Here is a 25,357-nt window from a genome sequence, read left to right on the forward strand (position 1 = left end):
TGTCATTTTTCCAAATTAAATAATTATGGAGAAGGGGTTGTCTGTCTCTGAAAACAAGTTGAATACATTACTACAGCAATATTTATTTAATTCAATCATTTGAACATTTGAGACATTCCTAGTCAGAAGGAGGTCATTAGGAAATTAGATGTGTAAAGCTGATACAATTCCTATTAACAATAATCACCACAGCTTTTATTTGTAGACAGATTATTTGATTTGTCCACAGACTTTCATGGGTGGGGGGTTATACTAGGTTGACAATGCATGCAGAAAAGCTGTACCTATTGTTTCATGTTTTTTCAGGAAGTGAAGACATAACTCATGTTTTACCTTTCAGAAATAAGATTTTATTATTATAGGTGCACAGAAAACTTTTTTATTAGACTGCAACAGCTTAAATCTGTTTGTTGAATTTGGGTAACAACAAACTTGCATATATTCCTTTCTTTCATCAGCTGCCATTTCATCTCCTTCGCACCTAGAAGCAAAACATAAGTGAAGATTATAACTGAGGGGGGGGGGGGGTTCATAAAGGTTAGCACAAGGTGTGCACAATGTGTACACTTTGAGTAACCTTTCTGAATGAATAGACAAAAGCACTGTGGTAGAGCTGTTCTTGAATTCAGAGAAGTTACTTCAGAGTGTTCGTATAATATACACCTCGTGTTAACCTTTATGAATCCTCCCAAATATTCAAATATTCTGCACAGAAAATATCAGACTACTTCAGAGGTAAAATCCTGCTCCCCCTGAATATTCAAATATTCTGCACAGGAAATATCAGACTACTTCAGAGGTAAAATCCTGCTCCCCCTGAATATTCAAATATTCTGCACAGAAAATATCAGACTACTTCAGAGGTAAAATCCTGCTCCCCCTGAATATTCAAATATTCTGCACAAGAAATATCAGACTACTTCAGAGGTAAAATCCTGTTCCCCCTGAATATTCAAATATTCTGCACAGGAAATATCAGACTACTTCAGAGGTAAAATCTTGTATTGTCTCCCGGGACCCCCAGTAGGCCAACATGGACATTAGCTTTAAGATACCAAACTCCACAACGTTCGTTTTCTATGAGGTGAGGGTGGTATAATTAATTTTCAGGGAAAGGAACGTAATGCATGTCCAGATGTAATGAGTAGGTATTTAATCAGCTCTAAATAAAACTCATATAAACTTCTTATAAAAAGTGACTTTTACTATCACTGGTGAGATAACAAGACTGAGAATCTTTTTACAGACCATAGCAAAATGCACAGCTATCTTTGGTGTTGAGCTCCATTAAAATCCTTCAGGGAGTCTTAGGTGCAGTTTATACTCAATGGATCATGTATAATTCCCTGGGGAGGTTCTTAAGAGCTGTCAAAGAATCACTTAAAATACAGCATTGTATACACAATACTCTTAATGCTGGTTTTCTCTGCTCAAAGACAAGTTTAGACAGTTCTGAAAGCAAGAGTAAGCTTCTCGGGTTGTATTTGTGTCTTCGCTGAAGGCTCACGTTTCATTACATTTAAATACAAAACTACCATGTTTATCATATTTTCATTATAGGTAGCGTTGTCGCCTCATAGCAAGACGTTGCCCCGTTCGATTCTCAGTTAGACCGTCTTCTGTGTGGAGGCATACGTGAATGGGGCGTGCCTTCGTTGAAGGGTGTGCGTCAGGGCTGGCAACTCGGCACGTAAAATTTACTGCCAATCATTAGCGGACCGGAGTTCCGCTGTGGCGACACCTAACCGGGAAAAGCCGAAAGACCCAACAATTTACTTTTACAATTTGTTAAAACACTGATTTTTTTTTCCACAAAAAGATTAGCTGGTGTATTTAAAAGTAATGAAAATGTAAGCTTTCCAGAAACATGCACTGTTAGTAATGGTAAGGAGCAGATAGTCTGAAAGGTGGGTTACAAACTGGTATACAATTCCAAATATCCCGGCTACATCCGAACTATATGGTACAATGATTTTTATGCAAAGCATCTTTTTTCCTCTATTAGTTTTACTCAGTTTTTGTCTTTTGTGACTTTATCATTTGGAACTGTATGCAGTTTCATGTTTTCAGCTTTGTTTAATTTTGTTGTGTCTGCTCTATTATTTTCTGTCATTTTGTTCATTATGCCACTAATTTTTTTTAAAAAACTAATTTGCTCCTCTTAATGTTAATATATTTCTACATTTATACAAACGTTCGTCAGACTTTTTATGCATGTATTTATTTATTCAGACTTCAGTTTGCAGTTAATCAATAAATCAGCCATTAAAACAGCAACTCGTGTGTGAACAGGGTTCATATTTTAAAAGCATAACCGCTGCCAGCCAGGCTATAGAAAATTAGAAATACAATCTCATTAGTACACAGTGAAAACATTACAGAGCACTTTTCAAACAGTATACAGAAGACTAAACATCGCCTAAGATTTGAGTGCTATCTCTTTAAGAAAAAGTGTTAGCTGTACTTTTTTATAATATGTCTTAACAATGGAAACTTTTTCAGTGTTTCCCTCCAGCGGCCCTGTCAAGCTGTAGGAAAAAAAGAAAGAGAAAAAGAAACTTGTTCCGCTAAGCTGAGTCTCAGACAGACTTCACAACTTCCTTCCTGCGTTTTCTTCTTACTGCACTAAAGCGAAGAAGCCTTGTGTACGAGGAACTCTGTAAAAGTATTCAAGCTCAAGAAAGTGACAGCAGCAGCAGGGCAACAACAACAGTGTCTCTGCCAGAGCTGCAGCATCGCATCCGACAGGAGGAAACGGGGGCGGGAGAGGAGGAGGAGTGAATCTACACACTGATAGTACTTGTCTCGTCCATGTTGGAGGGGGGACCAGTAAGGGGGCTGCCGCTTTTTGCAGAATGGGACCCTCTCCAGCTCGGGGGCCAGCTGCGTTGGTACAGCAGGTAGAGCAGCCGGTGGTGGAGAGGCTGGCTTGGACTTACTAGTGCTGACAGGAGCGTCAGGTATGCTCTTCCAACTCTTTGCGCTCTCTGCTTAAGGGTGCTTGTGCATCTCAGGCTATACTTCTTGCATTGTACGACTGCACTGGCCTATCTAGGGCTGTGTGGTTTAATATTCCTAACTGCTTTGTTCGCAGCCCTTACTCCGGTTCTTGAGAGTCATTTGGATCTTTTAATATGTGGACGGAACCTTAGTAATAGTGATTGAACTGCGAGTACCATGTGTACATTACTCTGTGTAGTCAGTGGTAACCTTCCTGCCCCTTTATGTTATGTCAGTGTGCATAGCTGTCACTCGTCTCTGATTTTCCTTTGCCTCCAAGCATTTCTCGGGTCATCTCACAAACTGGTGGTTGTAATGTGAGGTATAAATTTAGAGTAATGGAAGGGTGTTGCTTTTTATTAAGAATAAAAAATGTAAATCTAACAGTGCTCTAAGGCTTTCTGTGTTTAAGCTGACAACTTCAGAATCTTTAAAACAAGTTCCAGCGACAGCGGTGTGTAAACTCATGAGACTTGCTGAAGAAGTATGAGGTAGTGATAGCGTTATTACCTGTTCTATTTTCCAGAAGGAAAACACCAAAGGAACTACATTTTAGTAAAATTATTTAAAGGTAAAAGTTGTTGATACATATGGCAGTGTAACTGAAACAGTAATAAAAATAAAGTTTTGCTCTATCTTAATAGTTCTAATTCCATCGATAAGAGAATTTGAGTTCTTTGCAGTGAAGGGTTGCCTGCTGTCTTGTAGAACATCAAGATGTGTTAGGAAGAAATGACCCACTTTGGGCTTATTACCTGTTGTAGGTGAGATGATTAAGTTTGGTAAATACAATACTGAGTAAAACAACTTTTATGGCAGCTTCTGAATAGGATCGGAGTAATAGGCCTAGATTCAGCTAATACAATCACTAGTGTTCATGCTGTAACAGTCATAGTCACTTAGTTACCAGTCAGGTTCTCTTCTGAGCCACCCTGGAAAGCAGACATCACAGCATACTGGGATTCACTTTATTACCAAGTAAGTAAATATATAAGTGGAAATATACCTGCATATGTATATTAACAGATGAGATGCTGAAGAGGTGCCTGCTCTCTCTCTCTGTGTGTGTGTGTGTGTGTGTGTGTGTGTGGCTGGTGGGGTCAACACATATGGCTGTAGTATTTACCTGACTGAGTACTATGATGAGTCACTAAGCTGGGTGGAATAGTTTGAAACTGCTTGTTAGACATTTTAGCTACTGCAGTGGAACCAGCAGTGTTGTTTGCAAAAGTTTCTCTGCCTTTCTAGATGAACTGAGGTTGCTAAGTCCCCTTAGGAGCAATGAGTGAGTTGTGGCAGAAACTATCATGGTGTGTTTTTCGTGGCTGCGTGTGCAGCATTTTTTTTAAAGATAGTGTTGGCTGACTGTAAAATGTTTTCTGAACAGTTCACCTTATTCTCTGTTTTTGCACAGTCATGCACACACTGTGTTATTGTCGTGTACTTAATATTTCACATATGTTCATTTTTTTACTTTTTTGATTATATGTGTTGGCCAATGCCATGCAACTTTCTTCCAGATTGTGCCTTTTGTTCTCAATTGAGTTTGTCTGTTACTTAATTGTAATGTTTAAATAGTACATCTGTATGTTTATTAATAGATTTATGGTATTCAGTTTATCCAAGATTGCTACAATTACAGTAAGCATTATAAACTTTTTGACCAGATGTACTGTTAGATGTTGTGTCTATGTATGTATTTTCTGAGTGTATTTTCTGAGTGTATGTTGTCTGTTTTCATGTTGTCTGTGTTTTTTTTTTTTGATCCAGTACAAAGTTAAACTGCAAAGATATTTGATACTTAAACCTGGATTCCTGACTACTGCCTTTTTTACTCATGTGCATATATTGCTAGGCTCCCAAAATATTTGAAATGTTGTAGTGTATAAATTGAACTGCCTTGTTTATGAAGGATCCATGTACAGGTCTGGTAACAAAATACAAAATGATGAATAAGTGTGTGACAGTATGGTGTGTGTGCATGCATGTATGTGTAATAAACCTTTTGAGTTCTTGTTTGTGTAGTACTTTCTGATGTACTTTTATAGAATATGTCAGTTTTAAGTTTGTGGATGTTTAGTTGCTTTTTTATCACAGACCCATAGCCGTGCCTTGCCATGCCATCCCATTTCTTTGGCTAAAGAATACAGTGAAAGATCTTGCTTCACAATGAGCAAAATTATACCAAAGTTGTAGAAGTAAATACTGTTTCTTTCATCGAAGATTGAAAGGTGAAACATGCTTAAGTAAATGTTGAAACCTTATTTTTTGTTTCTGAATGTGTGTTTCTGGACTGGGTTTGAGAATGGCCCTCTGTGATCAGTTCCCTACTCTTGTAAACAAATCTAATAAATACAGCAGGAAGTAAATTATAAGTTTAAATAGAGGACAGCTCTGCTCTATTGGTTGTTTTGGGGATTGACAAATTGCTGATATGTTTTTGGGGTGGGAGGGGGTTATTAACATTTACAGCCTCTTCCATGCCACAGGCAAATCAGGTGAGAATAAGTTTCCATCTGCAGCAATTTTTTAGAGAAGACCTTTGGTTACTAATGTTTTGCTCTCTCTGTGTGTGGCAATATGTTCACATTTATTTCAGAATGATGGCTGTTGATTTATAATTTTTTTAGCAATTTGTATATTGTAATATTTTTATGTGTTTTTACACATAATAAGATAAACTGTCAAGTTGTACATCTGCACACTAGTATAGCATAAAGTTAAACCAAACATTGTTTGACCTCATGATTATATTAAAAGCTGTATCTTAATTACTGTTTTACTATTATTTTTTGAGATCATGTTGCTTGGTTTATAAATGTTTTGTTAACTGCAAGGTCTTTCTACATTTAATCTTACTGTCAAGAACACAAGCTGACTCATCAGAGGGCTTTCAGCTATTGTTCTGCAACTATAATTATGCCAAGAGTTGTAGTGGGTGTGAACTGGCATTCAGAAGCCTCTAACGTATAGATACTCTAACTTCTCTGAAAGTGTGTAATGCACATAACTTTGTAATGTGATTCCTTTTTATTCAGAGCATTAAAACTAAGAAAGGACAGGCCATAGTAGATGTACCTGATGGATTAGGGATGATATTTATTAAATATATCTATGCATACATTTTCCCTGATTGACTAACAGTTATGAGGCTTGGTTTTAAATTTTTGGGAGTTGTCCAAGTTAAACTGAATATAGACCAAGCTATGGAGTTGGGCATTATATTGGGTTGTCTCCATTTTTGTATGCCATTAGAAATATGACGTGTGTGTGTGTGTGTGTATGTGTGTGTGTGTGTGTGTGTGTGTGTGTGTGTGTGTATATATATATATATATATATATATATATATATAATATATATATGTGTGTGTGTGTGTGTATGGGTCTACTTCAAATGACCTACATTTCATTTGACTGAAATTCATTTGACTGAGACCAAAACACTGAAAGTTCAAAAGACTGAAAACTCATTTGACTGAAACCCATAACACTGACACATTACGGTAAAAGGTATGTGCCCTTTTCCCACTCTAGTGCAGTCCTGGAGTTAGCATATATAGTTGGGGGGTGTGGAGGGCACAGCCCACCACACTGGGGGGTGTGGTGGGTGAAGCCCCCCACATAGTTTAGGTAAATATTGTTTTCTGCAAAGAGTTATTCATTGCAGTTATAAATATCCATGTGTATGATTTAAAATGTATAAAATATGTAGGGGGTTTCACCCCCCAAACCCCCCAGTATGGGGAGCTGTGCCCCCCACCCCCCCTAACTATATGTACTAATTCTAGGATTGCACTACAGTGGGGAAAAGGGCATATACCGTTTACTTTAATGTGTCAGTGTTATGAGTTTCAGTCAAATGAGTTTTCAGTCTTTTGAACTTTCAGTGTTTTGGTCGCAGTCAAATGAATTTCAGTCAAATTAAATTTAGGTCAGTGCAGTGGTAGTGTTGTCGGCTCACAGCAAGAGTTTCTCCCATTCGATTCTTGGCTGGAGAACCTTCTGTGTGGAGTCTGCATGTCCTCCCTGCGGTTGAGTTGCGTTCGAAAGACAGGCGTGAATGGGCATGCCTTTGTTGAAGGTTGGGTGTCGGGCTGGCACCTCGGCACCATAAAAATCCACTGCCAATCATTAGCAGACCAGAGTTCATCTGTTGCAACCCCTAACCAGGAAAAGCCAAAAGAAGAACAACAACATAAAGTAGACCCGTGTACATATATATATATGTATATATATATATATATATATATATATATATATATATATATGTATACGTATATATATATATATATATATATATATATATATATATATACACACAAAATGAATTGTAAAAAAGCTGGCCAGGTGTAATTTTGAAGTTTGAATGCATGGTTGTATTCACTCAGTTCTTCATTGTCTAATACATTGAATTGTTCGCTAACTACTGACCACCTGTGTGAGTTAAGCAGACTGATGCTGTTGGCAGTTTCTTCATTTATGAAAGAATGACCATGTAGTAGAGATTTCCCAGGTGATGTACGCTGATGTTACTGTCACAGAACATTTCAGTTGTTGTATGCGACAATATTTTGAGAACTTTTTCACATGCCAACATGAGTCTGATCTGGAAAAGGCCTGAAGTGGAAATGTGTTTTCTGACTTCCAGTCCTTGTAAGTTTTATTTATATTTTCATTTTTACCAAGATGTGTTGATATAGGAATAATGAATGACTTGCTGTACGGAAATAACTTTTATTGTTGCATGTAAGAGAGCTGAGTGTGATCATCAACTCAAGTGAGACACTGTTGCACATTGGAGTGCACGGTACCTATAATTTTAAGTTACATAATGTGTGAATTTTAACATTTTAAAAATGTAAGATTTTATACCTGTGATACTGCTGCAAAGTGTAACCAGGATTAATAGTTAAATAGCTAGACCTAGCATTCATGCACATAATGTGAATAATACAAAACACTAACCACCGTCTCCTGTGAGGGTACCAGTGGCTCTCTCCCACAGTAGAGAATACCAGGCAGTACCCACTGGGAGTAGACCCTGAAACACTGGTGAGATTACCTTTTTCAGCTTCACTTGAAACACTTGGGTGGAGGGGTTCTACAGCATAAACTGAGAACGTTTATCAAGATCGGGGACATCTGGTTTGCTCTGCTTTGCTTCTTGCCACATTGATTTTTACAAAGGCTTTGGAAAATGGATGAATGGGGTCATTGCTTGAGGAAGCTTCTATTGACTGCTATATTCTGTATCATATATGCATTTCATAAAGTGATTTTTTTGTGGCCTGATTTGCTGTCACTTCTCATATGTTAAAGACATTAGCAGTTAGCAGTGGCAAATTGTATACTTTGGGCCCTGGGTGGTTTTCAAACACATGCATAAGTTCCCATGTTGTTTTATATTAATTTTCCTGATTGTTCTAAATGAATACTTGCCTACTATGTTGCTTTAAATTGTATTTACTGCTTAATATACCAGAATGTGAGCAGTTGTTTTAAATTTGAGTAGTCTTGAACAATTTTCCAGCAAAATGTAAAACAAAGTTTACTAACCAATAATAACAAAATTATCCATTTCTGAGCATTTCATAAGAGACTACTCAAACTTCTGTCATTATATTCCACCAATGTATGTACCTGTCAATTACAACAACCTTGACTGTGTAAATCTCAGATGCCTGATTTCTGATAAAATGGCCACAGAAAAGTATTTAAACTTGTTTTACAGACATGCACATTAGCCCTGCAATCTGCAGGGTGCATAATTTCCATTAATAGTCCACATATCCAGTGATTATAGTCACATTGTTGACACTGTGCACCTCAGATGATAGGTTATGGTAAAATAAATACTAATCGTTATGTTAATGTTTTTCAAGTTTGTTTCATAAAAATCAGAGTAATCATAGTAAGGTATTCTAGATTACTTCATACAAAGTATGCTAGTCCTGCAAAGGCAGATTAGTGATGGTTTAAACTGAGAATACAAGAAAGTAAGTTTCATCCACCGGTTATCCTTCACCTCACCCAGCAATTATAACCAGTTTGTTGACTGTGTACATCTCCAGAAATCTAATAGTGATAAATAATCACCGATGTAATATATTTCATCTTTATTTCAACAAACAGTAGCTGCAAGATAATATTCCACCTTGTTTAACACAAATTATTTTAGTTCTGTAAAGCTGGAGTAATGAACAAGTAACAGCAGTCTGTCATTTTCATCCACAGACAGACCTTGTACCCAGCATCTCTGGCCATGTTGACTGTGTATACCACAGATTTTTTGTTGTGGTAAAATAATAGTGGTCACAGTAATATATTTCAGGCTTATTTCACAGGCACAGTAGCTCTGCAGTAAAGTATTCCAATTTACTTTACACATATGTACACTAGACTTGCAAAGCCATGTTAATGATTGCTTAATTTGAGCAGACAGAGAGTAAGTTAATGTCATCTACAGACATTTACCCACACCCTTCCAGCAGTTAAAGATACTTTTTTGACTCAGATGACTGTTTTGATCTCAGATGTCTGATTGTGATAAAAAGAAATGGTCACAGTAATGTATTTCACAGTTGTTTCACACATTCAACAGCTACAGTAATGTATTTAATCAGCTTCACACAAATTGTCTTAGTTTTGCAAAGCCATAATAATTAGCAGACAGTCATGTTTATCCTCAAGCAGCTCCTATACCTAGCAGTTATAGGTAATTTGCTGTTTGTGTACATCTCAGTTGTCTGACTGTAGCAAAATTAAAAAGGGCCATGGCAGTGTATTTCATGTGACTCCTTTCCACAGAAACATGCAGTTGCTTTCCAGCCACAGCAAAGTACTTCAGATCCAACATTAGCTGTGCACACCTGAAACTGTCCTCTGACTATAGCTGCTGACCTGACAGGATTGAAAAAAAACTAGACCACTGCTGGTCACTGCTACTCTTTAACACTGAGTTGCGACCATCCACTTTACCATTTAATATTTGTGGACTTTTTGCTCCTTGCCATCTCACATGTTGCACTTGAAAACATTCTTGACCTCTCTTGGAGTTGTCCAGTTTATCAAAAGCCACATGCTTCAATCAGATTTTTGAACAAATCAGTGAAAGTCTCATTTGTCATAAAGGTAACTGCAAACTACGTTTTCTAAATACTTCCAGTCTGTATTGACTTCTTAGTTGGTTAAATTGAGAGCAGTGATGACTTTAAATAAGATGTTTCATTCAAAAGTTCATTTGAATTCACTACTTTTGATAAATAGCAAATGTGCTGAATTTGTCTTCCTGTACTAAGATGACTTTTCATCTCTTTTTGGTACTGTTTATCTCTAACCAGTCAAGCTGTCCTCTGCCCTTAAACTTATTTAAGTAGAACTCTCCACTTGTTTTCCTTTGCACATGTGGAATGGAGTTTAAGTGGCTTGACCTAACATATTTTTCTTTAGACAGATTTGAAACAAATCAATATTACTTGTTTGAATAACTTTTTCTGTTGCTTAAATCCTGATTTTTAGATCCAGAAAGCACTAATGTGGAAGGCTTATACTTGTTATGTGCAAGCTCATCTTTTGCTTTTTTTTTACTTTGTGGCATAAAATTTCATTGTAGTTGGCCTGCTGTGCTTTCAATATCTGTGCAAGGCTTTCTAAGTGGAGAATAAACTCTACTCTCTCTAGTATAATAGGGAAGAATGAAGGTGTGCACAGGGAGCATAGAGAGAGCTGAGGTAAGGATCATAGACAAAGGTCGAAAATACCCCACCTCCCTGGTACCACTAGATTCTCCAATGTCTGCATGGCTGCTTCCTCAAAAAGAGGCACATCAGATGTTTTTGCTTCTTCTCGGGAAGTAACAGATACAGAAAAGGTTCTCCTTGTCCAGTTACTGTGCTGTTATTCAACTGTAGAGAGTTTTCTTCTCCCAGCCTTCTTTTTATCAGGTTATGGTTAGTCTAGTGGAGATGTCAGTTATCCTGGTGCAGGTCCAGACACTCGCTTCCCATGTCTTTGTGCAGAAGCAGCTTCACATTAATTGAAATTGCTTAATGGTGACCTTACCCAGGGTCCAAATAATTGTCCTGGTAAGGGTTCTCTGCTGGTCTCCTTCCCAGCAACAGGCATAATTATTCAGACCTCTGATGCTATGCTGAGCACTGGTACCCCTAGCATTATCTCGACTCCCTGTGTCAGTGTAGGGTTTCCAGACAGTGGCTTTAGTGATGTTGTATCAAACACTGAGGCATCTGATGCAGGCCCTTCAGCTGCCGTTTTCTCAAGCATCAGTTTGCTAGTCTGCCTTACATGGACAATGTGTCTTCCAGTGTTGCATCTGATGTGTGACCTTCCAGGTGGTGGGGTTTTAGATGTCTATTTCCTCAGCACTTCCCTTACAGGTATCAGGATTTCTGTATCAAATTGCAAGTGGTATGGGTTGACTTTAGTAGAAAGTCATGCCCATAGTTCCTGATCTGTTCAACAGGCTTCTCCCACACCCATTTCTTAAGTAGCCCCACTTCAGGAGTGTGTGCCTCAGATGATTGAGCAACCAGTAGGACTGCAAGCTGTCTACATATCTGTTCTAGGCTGTGGAGCTTGCATTATCCTCTGACTCTTGTTCATCCTCAGATGGTATGTCAGATCTGTCTTTCAGAGACTGATGACTTTCTCTTTATTATTAAAAATATATGTCAAAATGAAATTTAAGTCAAGAACTGTTTCACCTTTTGTAGACCAACAGTGTGGTAATGTTTCAGCAGGTTTCCTATTGATTTGTTGACAGGTAGGTTGTCGAATATGTATTCATTGACACCTAAGCGTCGGACGCTTAAAATAGCAAATGGCCACATCATCGAGTTCTTTCCTTGGGAAAGAATTTGCGTGGCCGTTCTTGGGGATTTGCCCTTTCCCCAATGTAGAGCAATCTCAGAGTTGGTATATTTAGTTAGGGGGGGTTTAATTTGGGTGTGTTTGCTTATTTTGTTTGGGGACGGCCAAGTGAATTCTTTCCCTAGGAAAAAATTTGATGATTTGGCCATTCGCTGTTTTTAGCTTTTGACGCTTAGGTGTCAATGAATTTGGATTCGACAACCTAAGCTGGTGATGTTATGATATAGACACTTTCAGCAGATATAGGTGAGGATGAAGGTGTGAACTTTAACTCTCTTCCTTGGATGACCCTGGTTTGGGGGGATTGTACAGGACAATCAAGAAAAGGTGAAGGTTTCCCTGATAGTACAACTCCAAATAATCTCCAGGAAGCATGCAGTGGAACAGATCAAGCCCCTTTGTGGTACCACCCATAAGGGACACATTCAGAAGCCTCCTGTCATGAGATTAGAGTCACCAAAATGTGGCTATTCCTGCCCCTTATAAAGCAGACAAGATGATACAGTTCACCTGAGAAGTACATTGTTTTGCCTAACAGTCCCCAAGCCAGGCTGGTTACACCTGCTGTGAAACATAACAGTATACCTTGATCCTAGTTACTTCTTTCCCAGTACAAGAACCCAAGCCATCTGTGGAAGTAAATGTTCATGTCTTCGCTGTTGTCTGTGAAGACATTCAGCTGTGTTACAAATATTGCAACTTTTAGAAAAGGTAGGTAGCTGATAATGTAAAGACTCCTTCTGATGCTGAGGAAAAGCAGTTCCACAAAGTTGAAGTGACCATTACATTTACCATGAGCTCAGTCATACTACATGTTGCATATGATGCCAGTGACTGGGAGAACAGGGCAGTAGAAGTTGGCATAACCTTATGTAGATGGCTGAGCTTGGTACTCAAGCCATGGATGTCAAAGCAGGCTTCATGCCTGTTCACATTGGGCCTTTACTATTTTTTTTTTTGTTCTCCATGAGGCCGGCACCTACCTCAGAAGTACGAAGATGAAAGAACAAGAACTGCAGGCTGTGAGAGCCACTTTCTATTTTCCTCAGTGGACTATTTTGAGGCACTGGCAGATCCATTCAAGACATTCATCCCACAGATAACTGCAGCAGCACATCAAGGTTCAGTATGCCTGTGCAGGCCATGGTTCCAGTCATGGGCTTTGGGCTTTGATAGAAAGTTCCTTGGCAGCAAAGAGAGAGAGATAGAGAGAGTAGGAAGTGTGAGAGAACCCACTTTTCACAATTTTTTCATAGCACTCCTGACTTTCAGTTAAAGAAGTGGTTGAGGGAAGAATCCCCCCCTCCACTTAGTGGTAATGGGAATTCATCAAGGCGTACATGTGGCTGAGGGAAATCTAAAAGCAAAATTATATCTTAAATGTTTGTTTATCCTTCCCTACACCCTTTCATTCTTCCTACCTCAATCAGAGAAGGCTGTCCGGCTTTCTTGAAAAAAAGATCCATTCAGCATATAGTACTTTTTTGGTACCAAAGAAGTTAGGGGACTTGATGTTCATCTTAATCTGAGCAGCCTAAACATGATCATAAAAGGAAGAATTCTGTATCAGTCTCACATTTCGGTTTAAATTTAGATTTATTTAACTATGTATTCACTAGGACTGTGAGCAGTAAAAGTATTGAAAACCAACATGAAGCAGAAATTGCACCAGTGAGACAAACATTAAAACATGTAGTGCATCAAGACCTGATAGACTGCTGTTATTAGAAGTTGTCAACAAAAGTCAGGTCAAGCAAACAGAAGTTAGGGAAAGCTTTGAAACAGACGGTATGGAATTCTCCATGAGCCACTGAGGTGGTAAGTTCCAGATTTATGGTGCTTGATGGGCAAATGATCATGCAGTAGAAGACTTCAGCTATGGCCATGGAATCAGTGACAGCCTCAAGAGAGCAGAGTGCAGTATCTGAATAGGGATTTAGAACACAGCCATCTCCTTCAGGTGAGAGGGAGCTGGGCCAGGCAGGAATTGCAAAAATAATAATAATGTTTTAAATACTATGTGGAACCGGACAGGGAATCCTTGAACTCTTCAAAGTATGGGAGTAATATGCTGTTTTGTTTAGGAGACTGGATGCGCTGTTTGGAACAGTGCCTGTCTCTGCATCAAAACTGTTTGAAAGATCAGAGACTCCTTTGCTTCCTGGTAGGGGCCAACATGCTTCTCATCTGTCCATATTTTTGCAGAATGTCCAGATTTTTGCCTTATAGTTTTGGTCTATGCCTCATAAAATTTGTGGTTTTCTGGCAAAACACAAACTCACTAAATAATGACATACACGAGTTTCAGACTTCAAATCCTTCATAAAATGTGTGTTAACACAAACCCTGTTACTCTAGCAATTTTCTAAGTTTATAAAAGCAATATTTAAAATATGCCCCTATTTTTGGGCCTTTATCCATTTTGTCAGGCTTTGCCCATATTTCTTGCACTAAGAGGTTGAGAGGTGTGTGGGCCAATGATTTTGAGTTTAGGACTGTATTGTTCAATCTGCCTTTATCTTCCCATGTGAGAGCTTTACAAATTACATAGCAATGGTGGCAACTGCACAGCTGCATTAACAGGCCATCCCAGAGCTTTTTGCAGACAGATGATTGGTTCCTTGTGTCTCATAAGAGATGCAACTTGTGAAGGCCAGGTATTATTCACTCTGCTATGTCACCTGTCTGCATATTTTGGTGAATGAGACCTGGTGTCATCTGTTACCAGTCTGGTTAATACCCACCCTGCTGCACTTCACAGACAGTCTTTCAGCACAACTCTGATCCACTTGTCATGATTCTGCAGATCTTGCATTACATGCTACTCACCACTGCAGTGGAATTGCCTTCAAGGTTGCACATGAAATTGTGAAATAGAAACTGAAACCACAGTGGGTCCAGGACCCTCAAGATCAGTGAGTATGAGTGAGATTTGTTCAAAGGTTATCACAGAACCATTCACTGTTGGATCTACCTTGTATATGTCTTTGCAAGCTGCAACTTGTCCTTCCTAGCGGGAGCTCATTTCATGTGGGTTAGAGAACTCAGTGTTTAAACTACATTACACTACACAAGCTGTTTGTGAGGTCTAGTTGAGAACAAAGCTTTTGACCCTTCAGCATTTTAGTCTTTTTCTTCTAAAAGGACTTATCTTGCTGCTGTTAGGCAATCCAGCTGTGGTGTTGTGGTACATCGAGAAGCAGAGGGTAGTGGGTTCTTACAAGCTATGCAGGAGTATGTATCTCTTGCAGCAGTACTTACCCCTGGCAGACTTGTGTTAAGATATGTCAACATTTTCTGTGTTTACATGAATAGTATCTAAAGACGCAGGTGTGTCATAGTTTCGTTCTTCTGGATGGGAACTGGAATCAAAGATGCTTTTGTGACTACCACCACTGTCAGGCCTAAGAAGTTCTTTTTTGTCACTGTATATAAGGATGGTTCATTGCAAGATGCCTTTACAGCTCAGTGATTCTGGGATCTCTCTCTTATGTATCCTTCTCTGTGTAAAGCAGTCTGAGGATCAGGAAGAAGAAGAAGGAGGGGATGCAGCTGTTGTCTTTCCTTTTTCTCTTTTTGTGGAGCAAAATCACTTTCCTTTGTAAGTGGGAGGTATTACTCTTGCTTAAAGTTTAAGTATGGAGTACAGGTTGTGTAGGTTGTTATTGGCCATGGAGATATCTTAAGAATGATCCCTGTCATTATAGTGAAGTAGAACATCTTAAAAGTCTTTTGTCAGACAGCACCAGTGTCTGGAGGCTTTCTCTAAGGGAGAAGGTTTAATCTTCCTCTGAATCTGGATGTAAAAAAAAAAATGTCAAGGCAATGGGGTCACTCAAGACAGGAAGAAGTAATCTTTGCAGAATGACATTCTCAGATGTGTGAGAATCTGTGATTAAATTAAATCAAATCTGTTAGTTTCTCAGACTCAGTGAGGATGGATAATTCTTGCTGAATGAGCTTCTTGGACAAGTTAATGAGAATCTAGCTATCTGTGACCTCTTTTAATTAGACTTGAACTGAACTTGTAGTGACCCAGTTTATTTCAGGTGTACATTCCTTAAATTCCAGTTTCATTGAACTGTGAAGCTCATCATGAGGTGGAAGGAGTGTTGCTGGAGAAATCTTGATAACTACTCTCATCTTCGAGCCTGAACCTAGGAGTCTAATAATATCCTGGGCTCTGCCAAGCTAGAATGAATAGCAGCAACCTTTGTTGCCTGGAGTGATTTTTGTGAGTAGAAGTATTTAGACTGATCATGGTGGTGGTGCTGCGTTATCGTTGTCGCCTCACAGTAAGATGTTGTCCCGTTCGATTCTCAGCTAGAGCATCTTCTGTGTGGAGACATGCGTGAATGGGCGTACCTTCGTTGAAGGTTGTGCGTCAGGGCTGGTAACTCGGCATGTAAAAATCTACTGCCAATCATTAGCGGACCGGAGTTCCGCTGTGGCGACCCCTAACCTGGAAAAGCCGAAAGACACAACAACATGAAAGCTATAGCTATGAATTTACAGGAACTTTCTCAGTATTCTGGGAGAGAGTATGGATTCAGATTTTAGTTCTGTTTCTGAAATCCTATTAAGTGTATTTACTGCTGTCAAGGCAGTTCTGTAAAGATCTTTATTACACTTTCTTTATAAGTTGAAATAGACTAGTCTGAGCTCTTTCACAGATTCAAAGGAGTTGAGGAAAAGGGAGGAAGTAGTATTCTTTGGTATCTCTGTCCATGGTCTCTAGGTTTCAATTCAGTATTTTCTGCCAGCAGTGACCTCAGTTAAATACGCACCCTTATTGAATGGACCAAGGAATCCAAAACAAAGCTATCAGTAGCTGACTTTTTGTAAGGTAACTTGGAATTCATCTGGTATATTAGGCAATTTTCTAAGATAGCTGGTTTGCAGACTGCATAGAAAAGGGATGACATTGTTCTGGTTTAAGTAATATGGATCGCTGCAGATTCCATTCCTGTTGCCATGTCTTGCATTCCCATCCTTCCACATAGAAAAACACATGGTAGGAGAGCTAATTATGAGCTTTTTGTTTGTAGAGTGGTGAACAAAGATCCTTACAATAGCTATACTATAAAACAGAGTATTTTTATTATTCTTATCAGCAGTCTGTTTGTTTTTATGATAGCCTGGGTTTTCCAGCAGCCTGCTCATGCATGCTGATGTGTCACATAATGAGCTCTGTTCTCTCCTAGTATGCCTGCTGCTTGGATATAGTAGTGTGGATGTTTGTTGGGGCACACAGATATGGTTGGGGTGATGATGCAAACTACACAGATAGCAACAGTGCAACAGCAGGAAAACTCCTTGTAAAAAAGACTACATATTTCAGTTAGACTAAAAGCACGGAGGAGTAATTTGAATACCAGGCAGTTAGATAAAGAAAGCTCTGCTTGTTTGAGAGACAGTAGTCTCTGGTATTCTTATGTCTCACATTAGTGATTGTATATTAAGGTTTTGTACTCAAGACCAGGACTGAGTTAGCCCAGGGAAGTGTTATTTTCCCAAGAAGCAGATGTTTTGTGGAGTTGTAAGAAGCAGGAGTGTGAGACAACGCTACCCCTATTGAGAGCTGTGAGAGGAGGAGACTTAATGTTGTGCAGAAGTACTTTCTTTGAAGGATATTTAGAAGTACATGTGATGTTTGCAACGTTTTATTATTGCACATATGAAGGCAAACATAGCCATTCTGAAGGTACAAAGAAGTACAAAGTAAAACAGTTTCATCATATATCTTATATCGGATGCCCTTTGTTTCTTAATTTTAAATATATTAAAAAATAAAAGATAACATACACTTGCGAACACTGTTTTTAAATAGGCTAGTACAGTGAAATTCCCAAGTATGGATATTGAAAGATATTGTTATGCTCCTTGAATGTTAGGGCAAGGTAAACAAGTTGTATGCAGGAGATCTTGTTTGTAAATTGTCTGGCTGACAGTCAGAGACAATTCCTTAATATCCTTACTTTGACAAATATGCACCTTTGTGTGCCTACCTGTTTTGACAGCTCATAATATGTCAAATCACTGAAATGGCTTTTGCCATGGGCTGTATCACTTGTGGGGTCAACAAACTATGATTAAGTCTCTAGTCAACCAAAAACAGATTGATCTGACCTGCTCCTACTGTGTGTGTATGTGTATACGCACACTATGTGAAAAGTGTCTCATTAAATGTTGAACCCTCAAGAGCAAACACACAAAAAAAACAATTGTTTTAGATCACATCTAAAATGACTGAACTCAACATAAACTAAAAGTAATTATTTTGCATGAAGACAGCCCCCCAACACCCCCACTCTCTGCTAATTATATATACCAACTCCAAGATTGTACAACAATGGGATAAGGGCAAATTCTCTGACCCCCCACCAGAATCTCATACAAAAGGCTGCCAGCAAAAGCTCCATAGAAATGTCATTTTTATTTACAAGTAAAAAAAAAATGTTCATTCATATAAGCGTTCACTGTTATGCAAGCGTGAAACCAGTTGTGTGTGTATGTGCATGTATGTATGTATATTTATTTTGTATGTATATGTGTGTATGTATATCTGTATATATAATGTGTGTGTATGGATTTATATCATATTATCAAGTTTTGGAGACCATATGTTTTATACATGTATGTATGTATATATATATATATATATATATATATATATATATATATATATATGTATATATGTATACGTTTTTGCTGAGGAGCAAGCCCCCCCTGCTCCCCTGTAAAAGTTACAGTACATGGAAATGTTGCCATTTCATGAAGGCCCTAAATCCAAATGGAATGGGTGAGCTTTCAGGTAACATTGTAAAAATAAAGTTCCAGGGTGTTAGGGAATGACATCTGTTATACTGTATACAATTTCTCTGGAAAGCAGACCATTTGATACAAGGTTTTCTGTTCTACCTTTTCTGACATTGCCTTCAGCTGTACCTCTCACCTCCTTTAAGGCCAGGAAAATGCACAGTCTGAGTTGAATCATCAGCTATTCACAGTTACCACCTCCTCCCAAAGCTTGAAAGTTTTAGTGGTGGTGGTGGGGGGGCAATGCTGGCAATTAATTGTCTGAGCAGCATGGTATATGAGAAAAAAGTGTTGCCAGCTCTGAAACTGGGATACTTGGCACTTGCTGAGACTCTGTGCTGGAGGCAGGCTAGTAATACCAAATTCAGGACAATCTTGTACCAATCAGAACAGGTAATACCCCTAGGCTGTCTCCAGTCCTTTGCCAGTTAGAACAGGTGACACCCTTAGGCTGGCTCCAGTCCTGTACCAATCAGAACAGGTAACAACCCTAGGCTGGCTCCAGTCCAGTACCAGTCAGAACAGGTAACAACCCTAGGCTGGCTCCAGTCTTGTACCATTCAGAACAGGTAAAAACCCTAGGCTGGCTCCAGTCCTGTAGAACTGGTAACAACTCTAGGCTGACTCCAGTCCTGTACCAAACAGAACAGATAACAACCCTAGGCTGACTCCGGTCCTGTGCCAATCAGAACCAGTAACAACCCTAGGCTGACTCCAGTCCTGTACCAATTAGAACAGGTAACAATCCTAGGCTGACTCCAGCCTGTACCAATCAAAACAGGTAACAACCCCGGCCTGGCTTCACTGGCAGCCCTTAGTCAGGACACTTGTTTTTGTTTATTTTAAACTGTGTATAGATTTTGTGCTGGACTGCATTATCCTGTGTAACATTTTTTGCTATCTGCCATTTTGTTGATGTAAGGCAGAGGCCCTGTCAACTCTGTCACAGTGAATGCATCCAAGAGGTGCATTCATATGTAATGTAATGTGAGATTTATCTGGTAAAATTTGTTGTACCTGCAGAAAGTGACTGCAGCATCTGAACACACTGCTACTTGCTGCAGTTTGTGCCAGAAAGAGAACAGATGTTTTGGATTTCTTGGCATACAGTACTGAACCACAAGTTTGACTCTGCACTGTTCAGCACTTGTTTTGAGTCCCACATTTCACCTTGTTTCCCTTTTAATAATAAAAAATGTGCTGTGAATCACAAGCTGTATATCCTTCGCAGTGATTTGTTGGGGGATTGCTGTCCGCTGCCATTTGTAAATGTTTAGTCACAAATACCCACTGAGGTTAAGCATTACTTTTTTCCTGAATGTGATCAGTTGTGTTAGTAGCCTTGCTAAAGTCTAGAAGTACTATATCTATGAGCTTTCCAGCGCTGCAGTAGTAATGATATATTCACAGAATTGAATCCGCTTGTAATTGTATAATTTATGCTGTATGAAGTTGTGTTAGTGGCTCTGTGGCACTTCATCCTTCTCTGCAGAGTTTTTCCATAACCTTCTCTAGGATAGAGATGAGAAAGCTAGGTTTGTAAATGCCCAGTGCTTTTCAAGAGTCAAACTTATACAGAGCAAACACAGACCAGTGTCTTAACTGCAGTGCTACAGTGTTTAAGGACAGACTCTTCAGTTTACCAAGTGGTCTTTAAAACCAGAGCTACCATCTGGGAGAGCAGGTCACTGACTCATTCCTTGTTCTTTGTCATCCTTTACATGAAATATAGTAAGTTAAGGTTTTACCTGTCATTTTACATAAATAATCCCATGTCTTGTCCCTTTGAAGAGCAGGATTTTTTGTTCTAAAAAGAAAAGGACAGCACCAGCAATTTGAATAAATTAGAATGAAAATAAACTTTGTTGCATGAAAGAAGATCCGTCAAGCTTTTAGGTAAATTATTTTTTTAAACTATGATCAAGTTGGTTGTTGCTGTTTGTTTATGTAAAATTTCAGTTCAGTTTAATTAAATTGCCTTTTTTTCAGTTTTTCTTGGCACCGTAGTAGACATTGTCTGCTTTTCCATAATTTTATTTGGTTCTGTTAGAATTACAAAAAAAATATACACAGCCTTTACAGCAAACAAAATAAAACATGCAGAATAAATAAATAACTAAAAGTGACATAACAAGGATAATATAAATTAGATATACAAGCAAATAAACTTGCTTCATTGATAAAATATCGACTCCTTCACCTTTTTCATGTCATCATCAATAATTATGAGACTCCCTCCTGCTCTCTTTCTGTTTTAGGTGACTCATCATACTGTGATGTAATTCACCAAATACCAGCAGTCCTAAACTTTCTTCCACAGTTCACTAGTTCTTTACAGTATTAACCTATTTATATGTAATGTGATCTGTCATCATATATTCTCCCCACCTGCTTAACAAGTTGTATGTTCTTATCCTATGCTTTGTCATGTAGAGATTTAAATTTACATATTTCCATTATTTCTGCATAAATACTTTCATCCTGTGGGATTTATTTAATAATCACTCCTAAAATTGTGGTCCATAGTTCACTTAAGGAGGCCATGTTTCTTCTAGCCATTTGAACTGTGGATTTATGAAAACTGCAGCAATAAATGGCATTGTAATACAAAAAAGTAGTCACCAAGGGATAATAAAGAAATAAAAATAAATAGCATTGCAATACCAAAAGTAGTCACCAAGGGATAATAAAGAAATAAAAATAAATGGCATTGCAATACCAAAAGTAGTCACCAAGGGATAATAAAGAAATAAAAAAATATGGCATTGCAATACCAAATGTAGTCACCAAGGGATAATAAAGAAATAAAAATAAATGGCATTGCAATACCAAAAGTAGTCACCAAGGGATAATAAAGAAATAAAAATAAATGGCATTGCAATACCAAAAGTAGTCACCAAGGGATAATAAAGAAATAAAAATAAATGGCATTGCAATACCAAAAGTAGTCACCAAGGGATAATAAAGAAATAAAAATAAATGGCATTGCAATACCAAAAGTAGTCACCAAGGGATAATAAAGAAATAAAATAAATGGCATTGCAATACCAAAAGTAGTCACCAAGGGATAATAAAGAAATAAAAATAAATGGCATTGCAATACCAAAAATAGTCACCAAGGGATCATAAAGAAATAAAAATAAATGGCATTGCAATACCAAAAGTAGTCACCAAGGGATAATAAAGAAATAAAAATAAATAGCATTGCAATACCAAAAGTAGTCACCAAGGGATAATAAAGAAATAAAAATAAATGGCATTGCAATACCAAAAGTAGTCACCAAGGGATAATAAAGAAATAAAAAAATATGGCATTGCAATACCAAATGTAGTCACCAAGGGATAATAAAGAAATAAAAATAAATGGCATTGTAATACCAAAAGTAGTCACCAAGGGATAATAAAGAAATAAAAATAAATGGCATTGCAATACCAAAAGTAGTCACCAAGGGATAATAAAGAAATAAAAATAAATGGCATTGCAATACCAAAAGTAGTCACCAAGGGATAATAAAGAAATAAAAATAAATGGCATTGCAATACCAAAAGTAGTCACCAAGGGATAATAAAGAAATAAAAATAAATGGCATTGCAATACCAAAAGTAGTCACCAAGGGATAATAAAGAAATAAAAATGACTATGTAAAACAAGACCGTCATTTATTTCAGTTCGGTACAATTTAACATTGCTACTATGACAACACTTCAGACTGAAATCAGCACAACTTAGAAAACACAAGTGACTATAACATCCATTTCTTTTTTAGTACATGTTTTAAAGAGGCATGGTCAGTTAAACTATGAAACTTGGATGTATTCAGTATAACCTGCCACTTGTAGTATGTATAATTAAAATTATCTTATCTTTTGTTTTTTACATAATTTATAATACCTGAAACATTAAAGATATACTTACAAAAGTGATGTTGACATATCATTCATATGCTTCAAAACCTGATCGTTAATGAGGTTTCCCTGCATTAAAAAAAAAAAAAACAATACTGGAGGCTGTGCGTATAATGTCAAAAGTGTTGCAACAAGCATTACCATTAACAATATGTTTTCTTTGTGGTAGGGTATACAGACAAACTGCTGATGCAGACATGCTTACAGAGGCTGCAGTTACCGTACCTAAAAGTGCCACTTTATACATTTACATTTTATAAACACAGGGTGCATAAAAAGTTTCTTTGCCACCTCTTTTAAAGATAAAATAATAGTAGCTACTCCAACTGTCTGATGATGGAATATGGGGGTTAAAATACCTCAGTGTTTGAAACAATCACATTTCTTGTTGCACAGCTTTCCCTTTCAGACAAAAGCTAACTTGGTATTTTCCCTTTATTGTCCTTATTACTGTACTCTTGTAAAACTGGTTTAAAATGGTGTTTCCTCCATGTTCTTTTTTCTTTTAAATATTTTTATTAAAGTTTAAACAAACAAATAATTTATGACATTTAATTAGAAATATATAACAATAAAAAAGAAGAAAAAAAGAAACTAGTATAAACAAAACAAACAAAAAAACAAAAAAACAAAACAAAAAAAAACAGCTATTTACAAGAGTGCCTACTAAATAAAATTCTGAAAGATTTCAATAGTTAATTATTATATAAATATTAACAGTTATTTATTTAGCAGTTCTTCAAGTTTCATCCACATGTTGTAAGAAGAAATGATTCTGATAGTTCTTGTCTTGGTGGTAATAAATTCCAACTGACAAACTTTGGTTGCAGTGTTTAAAAATTAATTAAAAGTTGGAGTAGGTTCATTTTTCCATTTCTTGGTTATAACTTTACTTGTGATTGATAAGATGTTCCATGAAAGTGGATATTTTAATCTCAAGACATAGTCAGGTCCTCCCCATGTTCTTAAAGGAAAACTCTGCCTTCACTTAAGTTCAGAATGAAGTATTTTGTTTTCTTTTGTACCTATGATATGCCACTGTTAACAAGTTCCTCCTCATATTTTCTATATAAATAATGTCCAGTAAGGTTTTCCATAGTTCTGTCAAATTTGGCCTTATGGTATTATGTTTGGAGACCCAAGAGATGAGTTTTGTAAAGAAAATGTAGTTAGGATAAAGGCTGTCCCTATGTAATTAAGAACTGAGTTTAAATGGCTTATTGTAAAATGTTATTGCAGTTTCTCCACTATCAGTCTTATAGGTAGCATCATCATTGCTTCAAAAGTCTGTTAGAGAAATAAAAAATAAAATAAACTCTCTGGTTAAAGCTTCACATTTTAGCTGCTTTCCTGACTATGCCAACCTACAGGTTACCTCTTTTTGGTCTGACATGGTACAAGGTCAGATTTTAGTTTTTCATTGATTGTCTTAATATAACCACACCCAATAAAGATAAAACTGATAGGATCATGAAGGAAATTTCTGGACAATGTTTCTTACCCTTTCTCATAGTTAACACTTCTAGGAAAATGTTTCCTTTTGTACTGCCCTCAATTAACATCACTTGCATCTTTAATAACACATTCTCTATTAAATGTACTGTTTTCTCCTACAGGCCCTTATTACTGACTCATCATTCATAAAAATACAATAAGCTGATAGATGATATTTTCTGAGTTTCGTAGTGCATGTCAAACCTTTACTTTGACTAGTTTTCGATTAGCTTTTCATATCTCCCACAAAACTTCCCATACTATCTACTTTTCTCTTTCTTTTAAATTGATATTGAAACCTCCAAACTTCAGGTAAAGATGGTGTCAAAAAAGCATTAGTCACTTCTCATATCTTTAATTTCATCTTATTTCCTATGGTAACAGTAAGCATTAATTGCCCTAATTGCTTTAATTGTGTCCAAAATCAGGACTCTTGATTGAATATATTTATGGATAGGTAGCACTTTCACAGTTATTGAACACTAACATTTGCCAAAGGCCAATGTTTTCAACCTAATCCACAAAACTATTAGGAGTCACCATTGACAATAATCTGAACTTTGACATCCATATTAATAATACTATAAAAACAGTCAATAAAAAGCTAGGCTCTCTGTATAGGATAAAATCCTTTCTCCTACCTTCAGCTCAAATCACAATAGCACACACTCATCTAATCTCTTCTCTACTTTATGCGTCACCCATTTTAACTAACCTTTCAAAAAATAATCTCAACAAATTGGAAATGTCCTACAACAATATATCTAGATTTGCAACTGGTAATCCTTTTAGAACCCATAACTGCCTGAATTTAAAACAGCTAGGTTGGCTTGAACTTCAAAATCTAATTACATTCCATCAGCTAACTATAGCCCATAACACTCTTTACAAACCTTCAAAAACACCTATTCTCTCAACACTAATCACCCCCTATCAAAACCTAGCATCCTTAAAGTCTTCTCAGAAACTTCTAGTACATACCACTAAAACATATAACAAAGCTGGCGACTCCCGTTTCTCTAATATAGTTGGGAAAGCCTGGAACCTCCTTCCAAACGAACTCTCCGTACTTTCCTCGTTATCCTCTTTCAAAAACAAATTGAAAGTATTCCTGAAAACACACTGGTTATGTCAATGCTCTAAACCTGACTAGTCAAAAACAAATTGAAAGTATTCCTGAAAACACACTGGTTATGTCAATGCTCTAAACCTGACTAGTCAAAAACAAATTGAAAGTATTCCTGAAAAC

The 25,357-nt window shown here is 37.4% G+C and overlaps 1 protein-coding gene across 1 annotated transcript in view; it reads left to right on the forward strand.

Annotated features, from left to right (window-relative positions):
- Positions 1-2,550: 2,550 nt before the first annotated feature.
- The window catches only part of ITPKB (inositol-trisphosphate 3-kinase B), a 1,126,253-nt gene continuing 1,103,446 nt past the window's right edge, over positions 2,551-25,357 (forward strand). Inside the window, exon 1 of the mRNA XM_044059604.1 lies at positions 2,551-2,960. The gene's annotated coding sequence lies outside the window, so the exon portion shown is untranslated. The remainder of the gene's footprint in view (positions 2,961-25,357) is intronic.

Source organism: Protopterus annectens, chromosome 1.part2 (assembly GCF_019279795.1).
Source record: "Protopterus annectens isolate FY-2018-M chromosome 1.part2, PAN1.0, whole genome shotgun sequence".
Taxonomy (NCBI): domain Eukaryota; kingdom Metazoa; phylum Chordata; order Ceratodontiformes; family Protopteridae; genus Protopterus; species Protopterus annectens.